Here is a 15,627-nt window from a genome sequence, read left to right as displayed (position 1 = left end):
TAACTAACATCTCTGCGTGGATGACTCCCAGATCTTAATACCTATCATCAGACTCTCCCCAAAATTTCAGGTCCACATCATCAATTACCTATTAGATATTCCAAACTGGATTCCTAGAAACATCTTGAACTTAACATGTTGACAACTTAACTCATTATCTTTCCCCCAAACTCAGACCTTTTCTAAACTTCCCTAGGTAACCCATGCTTGAAAGCCTAATGGTATGGGACTCTCCTCATTGATGGAGTTGATGAGAGCAGGAGAGAAGAAATATCCAAGTTCTTCTAGCCTTCAGCTTTGACAGGGAAGTGTTGCTATCCTTTCTTCAGGTCTCTGAAGGGAGAAAAAGACTCTGGAAAAAAAGGTAACATGAGAGGAGCTAGCAATCTCCATTATGTCCATATTCCCAGCTTACTACATTAGAGACTTTGGGGAATTACTCCTTTGGGGGAAATCTTGGACTCTTTCTCTTGGTTGAGATGAGGTATCTCACTCCCAATGGGAGAGGTCCTTTAATCTGTATTGTTTGGTATATATGCTCATGCTCATATGTATACTTTCCCTGATTTCTATTTTGCTATCAACTTTGATAAATGGATTTCCTTGCTATTTATTATGTGTATGTTTATTGTGGAACTTATATTTGGTGGGAAGGGAGTCAAACCTTGAATATAAAGTTTGGAGGTCCCCTGTTCCTATTAGGAAATAGCAATCAGAAGTTTAGCCTGAATCTAAAAATTATATCTCTTAGACTAATAAAACTTAAAGGAACAGAGAGATATAATTTGACTCTAGTACTTCCCTCTCTCTCTGAGGAGAGTAGACTGGTGGCCAGTCTGACCCCAACCTCCTGCTTCCAGTAGGAATTAAAATCTCCTTTGAAGAAGAGTTGGGGGTGTGTGTGGAGGAAAAGCTAAAGATATATCTATTCTGGTTTCTCTGTGAGCCTAATATAACACACCATATTATTCTCCATATATTTTAATATGTACTTGTTATCTCATCATCCCCCTCCCTCCATTAGAATGTAAACTCCTTGCCAGTAGGGAGTGTTTCAGGCTTTGTATCCCCAGTGCCACTCATAATGTCTAGTATATAAATGTTTTCTGATTGATGAGTTGATAGAAGAAACCTAGTAGTCTTGTGCCATCAAACAAATATTTGTCCAGAACGTCATGTGGTGTAGTAGAAAGAGGCCTGGTGTTAGAGACATAAGACTCAGGCTTCTCAGATGTAAGCTGTTAATCTTCTTATGATGGGGGGAGTCAAATTGTTTCTGATATGAAGTAGACCTAGTCACAGAATGTCAGAGCACAAACACAGAGACAGGAGAGGGCAGGACATGCCTGGGGATGAAAATGATAGCTTAGATTTACTTAGTGTTTTCAATCAATAAGCAGAGTGCATGAAGATTAGTAGAGTGAAATAAAGCAGGAAATACAGGTTTTACTCAGATGGTAGGTCATGAATGCAAGATCAGGCATTTGAATTTTATGCTATAAAAAATAGGAAGTCCACTAAATTTTTTTTTTTTATGCAGGTGAATGATTATGTTTGTAACCTCAGTCCCCAAGCTCCCTGCCTTGTTGCCATATAGCAACACCCGTAGAATGTTAGTATTAAAAAGATAGGCCTTTGCTTTTGGGGCCAATAAAAACAACAACAACAACAACAACTATATACACCAGAAAGTTTAGCAATAATAAGAATTCAGCGTTAAGTCTGTCCTTTCAAAGTAGGAAAGGCAAACATGAAAGCAGAAAAGTAATACTACTTTCAGAGAACAATGGATAAAGTGTTCCCTTCAAATTCAGATACCAGGTTTACCGATTAGTCTCTGATACTGTTTGTAACAAAATCCCAGAGTATAGGATACTCTCTCCTTATTGGTGGAGATCAGTGTCTCTTGCCTATATGAAGGGTGAGATGGAGTTGTTGAGATTGGGAAAGAAAAAAACTCTTCACTTTCCTTTGAGTCTTTGAATAATCATTTGAGTATTTTTGGGTGCTTCTGTCTCTTTGGGCACTTCTGGCTTCCAGCTTCAAGAGTGAAGATGGAAGATGCCAATCCTACTTCAGTTTGCTGAAGAAAAAGACTCTGGGAAGAAGTTGACATGAGAAGAGCTGGCAGACTGGCAGTCTTCATCATGTTTCTTTCCCCAACTTGCCTTTGCCTGTCTCTATCTCTCTAGATGAGTTGCCTGGTTCCCACTGGGAGAGCTCCTTTTCTCTGTATTGTCTGGTATATAGTCTACATAGACATTCTCTGATATCTGTTATCCTACTGATTTGGATAAATATTTTTTCTTGGATAAGTCCTATGTGTGTTCACTGAGGAATTGGTATCTGGTAGGAAATGAGTCAAGCCTTGGATAGAAAGCCTGGGATCTTACTTCCCCATGATAATAATCAATGATCATAAGTTAGCTTGAACCTTAAAACCTTATCCCTCTTACACTAACAATACTAAGGCAGTAGATGGATATTTTTCTAGTCTGGGCTCTCTGAGGAGAGCAGTGTGCCCTGTGGGCCTCAACCTCCTGCTTCCTCTCCAGGCAGAAATTAAAGTTTCCTTTGGAGAAGGATTGCGGAGAAGGGACTAGAGATGTCTACTCTGCCTCCCTCTGAGCCACACAATGACACCCCCATGTTACATGTGGGAGTACAGCCCCTTGCAACATATAGGGCCATGCCACATATTTAAGTCTGTTCACTGGTATTTCTTTTTCTTTCTTTTTTTTTTTTTTTTGGTGAGGCAATTGGGGTTAAGTGACTTGCCCAGAGTCATGTGTCTGAGGTTGAATTTGAACTCTGGTTCTCCTGACTCCAAGGCAAGTGCTTTAATCCACTGCTCCACCTAGCCGCCTCCTTATTTATTGGTATGTCTGGTCAGAATAGCCCCTAGGAAATCGATCTCGAAGTAGGGACTAAAGTTTTCTCAAAACACAATTGGACTTGGAGTCAAGAGACCTAAATTGGAATCCCTGAGCTACTTACTAGCTGTTTGACTTTTGGCAAGGTGTTTCTCCTTTCTGAATCTGTGTTCTAAAAGGATAATTGATCTAGAGCTGTAAGGGACTTCAGTGGCTATTTAATTCAACTGCCCCCTTTTACAAGAGGAAAGCTAGGCACAAGGAGGTTAAGTGATTTACCAGTGTCAGGGAGGTAATGAGTCAAAGTCAGAGCATAGTTTGAAATAGATAACTTCTAAGTCTATTCTGGGCAATTAGGTGGCATAGTGGATAGAGTGCCAGGCCTGGAATCAGGAAGACTAATCTTCCTGATTTCAAATCTGACCTCAGATACTTCCTAGTTGTGTGACCCTGGGCAAGTCACTTAATCCTGTTTGCCTCCATTTCCTCATCGGTAAAATGAGCTTGAGAAGGAAATGGTATACCACTTCAGTATCTTTGCCAAGAAAACCCCAAATGGGGTCACAGAGTGTCAGATGTGACTAAACAACAACAAAGTACCATTCCAGTTTTAGATACTGTGAAACTTATGAAGGAGAAGGGACGTCAAGTCAACAAGCATTTTTATATTAAGTGTCCATATATACCAGGCACTATGCCAAGCACTGGGGATACAAAGAAAGGTAAAAACAATTCCTGCCTTCAACAAGTTCACAATCTAATACGGGAGACAAAAACTTAACTTACAATTAACAAAGTCTGTTCCCTGTCTGCAATCAAGGTACCTGTGTTAAGAACTCTAGCTGTGAAATCAGAAGACTTTGGTTCAAAACAATGCTCAGCCACTTAAAGACACTTGTGACACTGAGCATACAGTAGACAGAGGTTTTCAAAGTGTGTCCTGGGGTGAAGGGTCTGCAAGGTCAAAACTATTTTCACAATAATACTAAGATATGATTTACCTATTAAAATACTCCTACCTTTTCCAAATACCTATTTGTGTGAGGCTGGATTTATCCATGCATTTCAACCAAAGCAACATATTGAATGCAGCATATATGAACCTAGCTGTCTTCTAGTAAGCCAGACGTTAAAAAGATTTGCTAAAATATTTGAAGCAATACCACTCTTTTAATTTTTTTTTTTGGAAAAGAGTAATTTTCATAAGTAGTATGCTATTTATGTTAACCCAATGGATTTATTTTAAAATCTGTAAATGTTTTTACTAAAATGTATCAGTTTTAATTTCTAGTGCAATAAATACCGATTTAACCCACAAAAAAGCTGTCTGAGATGTTCAATACTTTTAATAGGTCAAGTCATGAGAGCCAAAAGTTTAAGAACTGCTGCAGCGGACAATACCCCGGTGTAAGCAGAGTTTCTCAATCCTTCTGGGGCCTCAGTTTCCTCGTTTTAAAATGAGTGGAGTTGGATTAGACGATTTCCAAAGTATCTTCTAAATCTAAATCTGTGACACCGCGAGCTCTTGCTCAAATGCCACCCGATCCTATCTGAAACAGCCAGGGAACTTCAACAGACACGTCCCCGGAAAGTAGCGCACGCGCAGATCCCACGCGCCGGCCTGGGTCACAGCTAGAGGAAGGACCAGTTTTCAGCCTTCGCCCCTGGAGCTTGCGCACAAGGCACCTCAGAGTGACTTCCGGTGCGGCCGCCCGGGGTGAATCGGGGTCGGGTTCGGGGTGGCACAGGGAAGCTAGCTATGCGGTTCCGGGGCACGGCGCTGTGCCTGAGCGTCTAAGCCGTGGCTCAGGCTGCGGGGGCGGCGGGGCCGGTCCGAGCCTGGCTAGGGGCAGGGGGAGAGCCCCGGAAAGTGGAGCGGAACCGGTCCTGGGAGGAGGGCCCCGGCCAGATACCGACCCTCCTCCCACCCCCCCGCACCCCCGCCCCGAGGATTCCAGTAAGTGTGGAGGTGCCGAGGGAGCCGGGCCCATCGGGGACAGGGCTGGTGCCATTGCCCTTCTCCTCACGGGCGGGCGGTGGGGGGGCGGCGTGAGGAGCCTGGCGTACTCGCCTTCTGTTGGGAGCGGCCGGTTCGGGAGTGGGCCTGGCCTGGCGTGGGTGCCCGGTCCTTCCTGTCCCTGGGGAGGAGTGACCAGGGTTACCTACAGTGTCATCCTGCTCTTTGCATTGGGAGCAGCCCTGACCCCTCCGACCCCCAGGAAGTCCTAGGAGCCTCCCCCCTTCCAGAGGCGCGTGTTGGTGGTGATACCCCAGAGGTACCGGGGTACTAGACACCGGTCTCCATTTAACCTCTGCCTCAGTTTACTCTTCTGTAAAATGGGGATAATAATAGTACCTACCTTGCAAGGTTGTGAGATCTGTAAAAAGCGCTTAGCATAGTGCCTGACACATAGAAGGCGCTATGTAAATTCCTTTGCCCTCCCCACTTTGGATTTTAGGGGGGATGTGGATAGACCCACTTCTGGGTGGAAGTAGAACGACAGTGAATGCAGGCCAGTATGTTTCAGTGTATCCCAGCAACTTGACAGTCAAGTCAGCAAGCATTTATTGAGCCATTACTAAGTGCCAATCGCTGTGCTAAGCGTTGAAGATACAAATAAATGCAAAAATAATCCCTGACCTTTTAGAGCTTACATTCTAATGGGAAAGACTACATACAGACAACCATGTACATACAGGATATATGCAAAGTAAATTGGAAGTAACATGGGAAGGAAAGCACTAAGATTGAGAACTGGGAAAGGCATTTTGCACAAAGTGTGAGGGTATTAACCCTATACTTCTGTGAAGCCCAGGTGATCAGGGTGAAAGGAGAGTTCCAGGCATGGGGTGCAGCCAGTGAAGATGTCTGGAGTTGGGGATGGATTGTCTTGTGAGAGGGAACAAAAAGGCCAGTGGTGCTGGACTTTAGAATATATGGGGGAGGTTGTTAAAGTGTAAGTGTAATAGTGGAAAGGTAGGAAGGAGCCAAGTTGTAAAGAGCCTCAGAGGCTAAACCGGATTTTCTCTTTTATCCTGGAAGTAATAGGGAGCCATAAGAGTTTCTTGAGTAGGGGGTGACATGGTCAGATCTGAGCCTTGCTTAGGAAGATCAGTTTGACAGCTGAGTGAAGGATGGACTGGAGTGCAGAAAGATTTCAGGCAGGGAGATAGATTGGAAAGCTATGACAGTAGTACAGGTTAGAATGATTCCACCTGGTTGGTGATAGTCAGAAGAGAAAAGAAGGCATATAGGACAAATGTGAGGAGGGTAGAATGGAAAGGAGTTGGAGGATGGGAATGGGAGGGAAGGAGAGTGAAGATTTGAGGTTTAGGTTTTGAGTCTGGATAACTGGGAGGATGCTTTTTATAGTGAAAGGGCAGTTCAGAAGAGGGGAATGTTTTGGGAAAGATAATTCACTTTTGGGTATGTTGAGTTTTAAGATGTCTTACAGTTGTGTCACAGACTGGGTTAAAGCAAGGAAGCATCGTTGAAGAGGCAAAATTAATTCTTGGCTCTCACTCACCTTTCTTTTTTTTTCCCACTTCACACATACTCTGTTCCAATCAAATCAGCCTGCTAGCAAACTGTTCCCTATACTTGACTTTTTTCTCCCACCTCAGGTGTTTGGTCTTTGTAGAGACCATCCATATCCTTCTCTGGAATAGGTTCTCTCTTACCTTAGCCTCCTAGAGTCCCTAGCTTCCTTCAAAACATAGTTCAGATGTTACCTCCATCTGCCCTTCTTAATCTTACTTCTTGTTAGTGCTGTCTTCTGGAAATTACTTTGCATTACTTTGTCGTATTTTTTGTTACTTTATTATACTTTGTATTTGCAAAGTGTTTTTTGGAACTTTAAATCACTGTTTCTTTCCCATGGAGTGAAAACTCCTTGAGGTCAGGAACTTTTTAGTTTTGATCTTAATATTCCAAGTGCTTAGCACAGTACCTGGCATATAGATGCACAATGAACATTTGTTGAATAGAGGTTGGAAGAAACTATAGGATATAGCATGTTAGAGTAGCAAAGCACTTCATAATGTGTAGTGTTAGAGCTGAGAGGGTCCTTAGAACTTACAGTGCTTGGTATGTATACAGAATATCCCAAAAATCTTAGTGCAGACTTGGGACATCCTGTATTTCTGTGGCCAAACAATAATTTACTTCATTGCTGCACGATTGCATCTGAATGCTTCCTCTCCTAACTCCAAATACAAGCCTGCCATACTTTAGAAGATAGTTTTTATGAGTTATTTTGCCAGTCATCACCTGTTGGCCAGCATGCTAGTGAAAAGCAATTGAGGATGACTTTAAGACTTTTTAGAGGGAGCTGATTTCCTGTTTTCTTCTGCTTATTGGGTAAAGTTTCAGAGTAAGTACTGATTTTAATTTGTTGTACATCAAAAAGTTTTCATTCAGCTTGTTTTGTTTTCTTTCCCTCCCTTTCTCCCAACAGCTTTTTAAGTACTAACAAATTAAGAAAGCTGTTCTGTTGCAGACATGAAACCTACACTATCAATATCTACTAAATTTTAGGCATCAAGTATGTATAGTAGGGATTATACACTTATGCCCACATTACCAGCTCTGTGAGGTCTTTGAAAAATCACTTCTTTAAGCCACAATTTTCTAAAACAGTTCATCTGTAAAATGGGGGAAAATACTTATACAGCCTGCCATGAAGGTCTTTCTTTGTGCATGCCCTTTCTTATTTTAAAGTACTTTGCAACTGGGAGCTATTATTATTTTAAGTCTTAAGGAAAGAGAAAGTAGGGAAGAGTGAGAGTATTTTTTTTTCTTTTAAATTTTTTTTATTTTTAACATGTGTTTTCAAAACCTTGGGTTACAAATTTTCTCCCTTCCTCCCTCCCCACCCACCCTCACTGAAAAGGCAAGCACCTCAGTACAAGCCATAGATGTGTAGTCATTCAAGATACCTCTGCAGTAGTCCTGCTGTGAAAAACTAAGTGTATTTCCCTTCATCCTATCCCACCCCCCACCCACTCCACTCTCTCCCTTCACCCCGTCCTTCCTCAGAAGTGCCCTCCTTCGACCATTCCCTCCCCCAATCTGCCCTCCCCTCTACCAACCCCCCCACCCTCCCACAAGGCAAGACAGACCTCCACACCCCACTGTGCATGCCATTCCCTCCCTAAGCCAAATCCCACTAGAGCAAGATTCACCCACTCCCTCCCACCCTCCCCTACTTCCCCTCCACTGCAAAAGCCCTCTCCTGTCTGCTTCATGTGAGACACTCCACCTCATTCCACTTCTCCCCTTCTTTTTCTCCCAGCACAATCCTCTCTCACCCCCCAGCTCCACCTTCCATACATCACCCCCTCATCCTCAACTCACCCTGTGCCCTCTATCCATCCATCCACACATACACACAATTTTCCTCCCTCCTACCACCCCAACACTGACAAAGGACCCACGAGCCACAAACACCATCCTTCCCTGCAGGAATGCAAACAGCCCAACCCCAACAAGTCTCCCATGATCTCTTCCTCCTGTCCACCTCCCCCATGTCCCACTGGAGTCCTGCACTCGAAGGTCAGATTTTCCCTTCAGCTCTGGTCTTTTCCACAAGCATGCTTGAAAGTCCTCTATTTCATTGAATGACCATTTTTTACCCTGAAGGATTATACTCAGTTTTGCTGGGTAGGTGATTCTAGGTTGTAGTCCTAACTCCTTTGCCCTCCGGAATATCATACTCCATGCCCTCCGGACCCTTAATATAGAAGCTGCTAAATCTTGTGTTAACCTGATTGTGTTTCCAGAATACTTGAATTGTTTCCTTCTGGCTGCTTGCAATATCTTCTCCTTGACCTGGGAATTCTGGAATTTGTCTACAATATTCCTAGGAGTTTTCCTTTGGGGATCTCAGGAGGTGATGGGTGGATTCTTTCAATTTCTATTTTGCCCTCTGGTTCTAAAATATCAGGGCAGGTTTCCTTGATAATTTCTTGAAAGATGATGTCTAGGCTTTTTTTTTTTTTGATCATGGCTTTCAGATAGTCCAGTAATTTTTAAGTTCTCTCTCCTGGATCTATTTTCCAATTCAGTTGTTTTTCCAGTGAGATATTTCACATTCTCTTCTATTTTTTCATTCCTTTTGATTAGTGTTATAGTGCTTTGATTTCTCAAATTGTCCCTAGTTTCCAATTTCTCTATTCTAATTTTTAAGGAAGTATTTTCTTCAGTAATCTTTTGGACTTCCTTTTCCATTTGGCCAATTTTGCTTTTTAGGGCATTCTTCTCCTCATTGGCTTTTTGGACCTCTTTTGCCATTTGGGTTAGGCTATTTTTTAAGGTGTTATTTTCTTCAGTAGTTTTTTGGGTCTTCTTTAGCATCACTCTCAGTTTTTCCTCTACTTCTCACTTGCTTCTCAAAATCCTTTTTGAGCTCTTCCATGGCCTGGGACCAATTCATATTTTTCTTGGAGGCTTTGGATGTAGGAACTTTGACTTCATTGCCTTCTTCTGGTTGTATGTTTTGATCTTCTTTGTCATCAAAGTAAGATAATATAGTCTGACTCTTTTTGCACTGCTTGCTCATGATCTCAGCCAATTACTTGAGTTATAAACTCTCTGCTAAGGTAGGGGTGTTTCCATTGTGGAGAATGTACTGTCCCAAGCTTCAGGGGTTTTGTGCAGCTGTTTTCAGAGATACTTCTAGGGACCTGTAAATTTTCAGTTCTTCCAAGGTGCTATGATCAAGGGCGTTTACTCCTTTCCTGGCCTGTGCTCTGGTCTGTGAGCACTCTTTTTCTGTCTTGGAACTGTGAGGAGGGTTTCCTCTCCACAACCACTACAAGCTCCACCATGCCAGCGCTCCTCCTTGCCCCAGGACCGCCACCCATAACTGTGACCCAGATCCAAACACGGGCAAAGTAGGAGAATCCTGCACCAGCAGAAAGATCCCTGCAATCCTACTCTGATCAGCCACTTGATTCCCCCTCAGTCTGTGGGCCAGAAGCTCAGGAAGCAACTGCTGCCCAGGGCTGCGTTCGGGAAATGAGGCAGGAATCCCACAGTCCTTCTCTCTATCCCCACAGACACAGACTTTTCCCACTGACTTTCTAAGTTGTCTTTGGCATTTGTGGGTTGAGAAGTCTGGAAACTGCCACAGCTGCCTGAGATTCAGTCCTCTGAGGCTTGCTCCAGGGTTGCTTCAGCCTGCGTGCCCACGCCCAAACTGTGCTCCTCTCCCTGCCTGGTGCAATATACCTTTCTGATCAACCATCCAGGCTGTCTTTGGCTGGAAATTTGTTTCACTCTGTCTTTTGTGGGTTCTGCTGCTTTAGAATTTGTTTAGAGCAATTTTTTATAGGTATTTGGAGAGGTTTGGGGGAGAGCTCAAGCAAGTCACTGCTTTTACTCCGCCATCTTTGAGAGTATCGTAATAGAAATAGATATGGCCTTGGAGACCTGACTTGGTGTCCCAGTTTTGCCACAGGCTGACTGTGTGTTTTTAAGCAAGTCACATTACCTACCTTCAATTCCCACATACCTAAATTGATGAGATTGTATGGTATCTATAAGGTCCTCACCTCCAAATTTTTGTTGGTTGATGTTCTGTTTTCTATATTCTAAAATACTGTTTTCCAAGGTCACTTCCAGCTCTGTGTTCTGTGTTCTAAGGTTCCTTCTAGCTCTTTCTCTGAGTCTTTTCTACACACCAGTGAAACTGTACTGTTTTCACAGTAGCAAAAATGACATTGAAGTCCATTCCATCACAATGAGCCTTAGTAGTTTATGGGGAGGTATTTATCATTATTATCTTCAAAGGTGTATTGATCTTCTACTTTGCGAGGCTGTGCTAGGCATTAGGGTATTAAGATGGTTTCATTTTCTTATAGGGCTAACAGTCTAGTTGGGGAACCAGTTCATATGTATGAAATGATACATAATAATAGCTAACATTTTTGTAGTACTCTAAGAATTGCTGAACACTTCATATACATTTGATCTTCCCATCAAACCTGGGTCAGATAATAATCAGTCAAGCTTTTATTAAGCACTTACTATGTATCTGGCACTATGCTAAGGGCTGGGATACAAAGGAAAAGGAAAAACAAATCCTGTCATTAAGGAGCTTAAATTCTAATAGAGGAAACCACATATACTCACACATTACCCTCCCCCCCCCATGGTGTCCCAAAAGTTTTAGTATTCAGGTTTAAGCTTTAAGGAGAAAGGAGAGAAGCGTTTTTTGAGTGCCTAATATATGCCAAACACAGTGGTAGGCACTTTACAGATATTTCATTTAATCCTTACTACAATCCTAGGATCTAAGCACTATTATTATTCCCATTTTACAATTGAGGAAACTGAGGAAGACAGAGGTTAAGTAACTTCCTCAGGATCACATACCTAGTAAATGTCTGAGGCCCGATTGAAATGAACTCAAGTCTTCCTGACCAACCTTGGCCAACCTCTTTATCCACTGTACCACCAAGCTGCCTCTTTAACACCTTGAAATTATAAGTTTTCAGTAAGACTTTTGGAGTGCCTTATATACATACACCCACATATAAAAATCATTACATACACTACAAATACACAGTAGGTGGAAGAATGCCTCAGGGACTTGGAAAGACCTGTAAAAAGTAGTGCTTTGTGGAATTGCCTTTGAGGAAGTCAGGGATTCCCCAAGGCCGAGGTGAAGAGGGAAGGCATTCCAGGAATGGGGAATAGCCATGGGAGAGGTACTGAGAGGGAAAATGGAGTATTTTGTTACTTTATTATACTTTGTATTTGCAAAGTGTTTTGTGGAACTTTAAGTCACTGTGTTTCTTACCCACGGAATGAAAATAAGGCCATTGTGACTGGACCATAGAATATGTGGAGAGAAATAATGTGTTAAAATCCCAGAAAGGTAGAGAGGGGTCTGGTTGTGGAGAACTTTAAATGCCAAAGAGCAGAATTTGTATTTGATCCTAAGGATAATGGAGAGTCATTGGAGTTTATCTGAGGAGGAGAGTGACGTGATCTGACTTATGATTTAGGAAAATCTATTTGACAGACTTGTGAAGAATGGTTTGGAAAGAGGAGAGAGATTTAAAGTAGAGATTCCAATTAAAAGGCTTTTGCTATAGTTCATGTAAGAAGTGATGAGGTCAAGGATGATACTTAGGTTGTGAGCTTGGGTGACTGGAAGGATGGTTATGCCCTTGATAGTAATAAGGTAGTTTGAAAGAGAAATGGGTTTGGAGGGAAAGAGTTAGCAGCCAAGGTAGAATTTCATGAGGATTTCCTAATGAATGGGGAGGCATGATCATGTTGGAAGGCAGGATAGGCAAGGCTTCAAGCATTTAGTAAACACTGAGTCAGGCACTGTGTAGAGAAGGAATCAGGATATAGGGAAACTTTGGAGATTAGAAACAATGGAGATGATTGTTGGGGGACGCTGGATAAGACAGGAGAATATGGGGTCAAGGGTACAAGGAGAATTGGCCTTGACAAGCAGAAGAGCTCCTTCATCGTTGGAAACTGGAGGGAAGGAGATAGTAGAAGGAATGTCAGCAACATGTGAAATGGAAGGAAGAACAGAGAGTTCTTGACAAATGGCCTTAATTTTAAAAATGAAATATACATATTATCCCTATTTTATAGATGATGAAACTGAGGTTCATAGAAGTGGCCCGTGGGTCCACAGCTAGAGTAATAAGTGGAATTCAAACCCATGTCTTCAAGACTCTTAAGCCTAATGCTCTTTCTACTATACCATGATGTTTACATTAAGTGTACAAGATAATTTGTTCTATTTTTACAAAGGGATTAGGGAAGGCTTCCTGCAGGAGATAGACTTGAGAGTAATACCTTGAAGGAGTTATTTTGTCACAAGAGGAGAGAAGGCTTTTCCAGCAGGGAGGATTGTGCAAGCAACGATGGGAGCAATAATTGGCATGTGTAAGGATCAGTGACTAGACCAGTCTGAGTGGGGTGAAGGATTCCTCTAAAGTAGTAATGGGAAATTGGTTGGAGGAGGTATTAGAGGCCCAATTATGGAGTCTTTAGTGTCTAGCTAAGGAGATATTCCACAGTCCTGATCCTTAATCCTTCATATTTTAAATATTTAAATATTTAAGAAAAGTTACCTTGTGTTGTGAATAAATTTGAAAGTTTTCGAGACATTCTAACCAGCATCAAAAGTTTGAGTATTTTGCTATTAGGAAAGAAAATTAGCCTTCTGCAAACTAAGTAGGAAACAAAATTTTATTTGCTTAATTATTTTTGAGCACCTATGTAATCTTAATGAATCAGGACGTATGCATGGTAAAATGGAAAGAGCAGAAGATTCAGGGACAGTTGATGGCCTCATTGTCATTTTCTGGTTCTGTGATGTTGAACACATTTCTTCACCCCTCTGAACCACAGTGTTCTTATCTGTGAAATGAAAATAGTAATACCAACATTGCCTGCTTCACAGATGAGTCTCAAATGAGATAATGTAGAGTGCTTCCTAACTATAAAGGTGTGATATTTTTATGATTCGTATTTCCTGATTATTCACCTTCAGAAATCTTTGTTAAACACTTGTCTGCAAGTCCATCACTTGATGACAGGAGTACAAAGATGAAAAAATGCTATTGCCTCTGCCCTTGGTGAGTTTACAATGAATTTGGGAGGATTTAACTTAAGTTAGTATATTATAAGGGAAAAAAGAAGTTTAGACAAAGTATGAGAAAGGAAAGATCACTTTCAGCTAGGAATACCAGGGAAGTCTGGAGAAGGGGGAGGTATAAAGGGAGCGGATTGCAGGCATTGCATAAATCCTGTTGGGTTTTACAAGGGAGACTGAGCAATTGGACCTATGAACAGAACAGCTAGTCCACCAGTTTGGCAAAAAAATGGAGTGTGTTAAAAAGATAATATGGAGATAAGGTTGGGGCCTGTGATTTCCTAATTTAGGGAAATCTTGGTTATGGAAACTCCTTCTAACAATGCAGGTTTGGTCTTTTTCTCAACTTAGTATTAGAGAATTGCCTGGGTTACTGTGAGGTTAAATGATATGCCCAAGGTCACATAGATTGACTGGAAAATCAGGTTAGAGACAGATTGTGGGGGCCTTTAAGTGCCAGGATAAGGTGTTGATATTTTATTCTTTAGTCAGGACAAAGCCATTGAAAGTTTTTTGGCAGGGGTGTGACATGGTCCTATACATGCATTAAAAAGATTCTTTTGGCAGCTGTTTGAAGATAGATTGAAGTGGTGAGACTGTGGTGGCAGAAAGACTGGTCAGGCAGCTACTAGAGTAGTCATCAACAGTTACAAGAACTTCCATTAAAGTGGCAACAGAGGAAGTAGTGAAGAGGAGATGCATGTGGTATCTTAAATGTTACAAAGAAAATGTCAAAAGTGAAGGAGGTCTTGTTAGTCGTGCCTTGCAGGTGTGGTTTACAATGTAGATTTGGTGTGTAGCTGGGATGTGTTTTGGATGAAAGGAAAGGAGGTAACCTATTAATTTATATTTGTGTATTGTCACATTATTTAACCCATTTGATTTATATAAAGCCTAGTAAGTTGATTAGGTATTTATTAGCTCTTATTTTATAGATACACTGAGGCACAGAGAAGTTATCAGTTCCTTAAGGTCAGAGAATTCTAGAATATTAGAGTTAGAGAGAATCCAGTCAATTCCCTAACATAAAACAACAATTCTTTCCAAGGCAGATCTTCTTAAACTTTTTTGTGTGTCACAGACCATTTTAGCAGTCTGATGAAACCTATGTACCCTTTTTCAGAATGTTTTAAAATGATTGAAGGAAATGCTAAATTTCAGTGAGAGGTTAAGAAACATAAATTTTTTTTCTATCCAAGTTCACAAACCAGTTGAAATTTGTCTACTGACCTATTATGGGATAGTCAACCCTAGGAGAACCCCTGTTCTATGGCATCCCTGACAAGTGATTCCTCTGTCTCTTCCTATTGAGTATAGTAAAAGACCTCCAGTCACAGGAACTTAGATCTGGGAAAAGCCCTTTCTGTTTGTTTCTGTTTCTCTTCCTCTACCACCGCCACCACCACCACCACCACCACCACCACCACCACCACCACCACCACCACCACCACCACCACCACCACCACCATCCATCTGCTTCTTGTCTTCTTTTCTGCCTCTTGATCTGAAATTTATGCTCTGGGACCAAGCAATATGAATATAATTGCTTTTCTACGGAAGGTCCTTTTGCATTTGAAAATAGCTGTCATAGGCCCCCTAAATCTATAAAGTGGGCAGTTGGAAGAGTTTGGTGCTTTATCCAAGCAACAAGGAAGACTCTGCCACTGAGGAGCTGTGAACAAGACCTGGGGGATTTATTGACAGTTGCCCAACTGATTTGGGTTTGAAAAGTCAGCTTCCCAAATACGGATGGGGACAGTTCCTGTGAAAGAGAGCTGGGCATTGTAGGGGACAGCAAGTTCACGTGAGTCAACAGTGTGACCTGACAGGTAAAAAAGTAGCTAGTAGTCTAACACTGGGCAACAGCTGGAAAAGCCACTGGGTCCAAAATGGAGGTAATAAGTCTGTGATCCTCTGCCCTGGTTAGCCTCTAGAGGAATTCTGTGTTTAGTTTTAGGCACCACATTTTAGGAAAAACATAGATAAGCTGAAGTGGATCCAGAAGACAGTGACTGGGATGGTGATAGTGCTGTTTCACGAGAAGATTGGTTGAAGAAAATGGGAGTTGCAGAAAAGAAAACTTACTTTAGAGTACTAGATCATTTTCTTCCAAGTATTTGAAGAAC

At 41.9% G+C, this 15,627-nt stretch overlaps 1 protein-coding gene across 3 annotated transcripts in view; it reads left to right on the top strand.

Annotated features, from left to right (window-relative positions):
• The first annotated feature begins 4,717 nt into the window (after nucleotides 1-4,717).
• The window catches only part of LOC114047027 (target of rapamycin complex 2 subunit MAPKAP1), a 328,986-nt gene continuing 318,076 nt past the window's right edge, over nucleotides 4,718-15,627 (top strand). For all 3 annotated transcript variants that reach the window (XM_027867684.1, XM_027867685.1, XM_027867683.1), the window contains exon 1: nucleotides 4,718-4,830. The gene's annotated coding sequence lies outside the window, so the exon portion shown is untranslated. The remainder of the gene's footprint in view (nucleotides 4,831-15,627) is intronic.

Source organism: Vombatus ursinus, unplaced genomic scaffold (genome assembly GCF_900497805.2).
Source record: "Vombatus ursinus unplaced genomic scaffold, bare-nosed wombat genome assembly UNPS02014786.1, whole genome shotgun sequence".
Lineage (NCBI taxonomy): Eukaryota > Metazoa > Chordata > Mammalia > Diprotodontia > Vombatidae > Vombatus > Vombatus ursinus.
The sequence above is the reverse complement of the archived record's forward strand: the minus strand, read 5'-3'. Positions and strand labels throughout refer to the sequence as shown.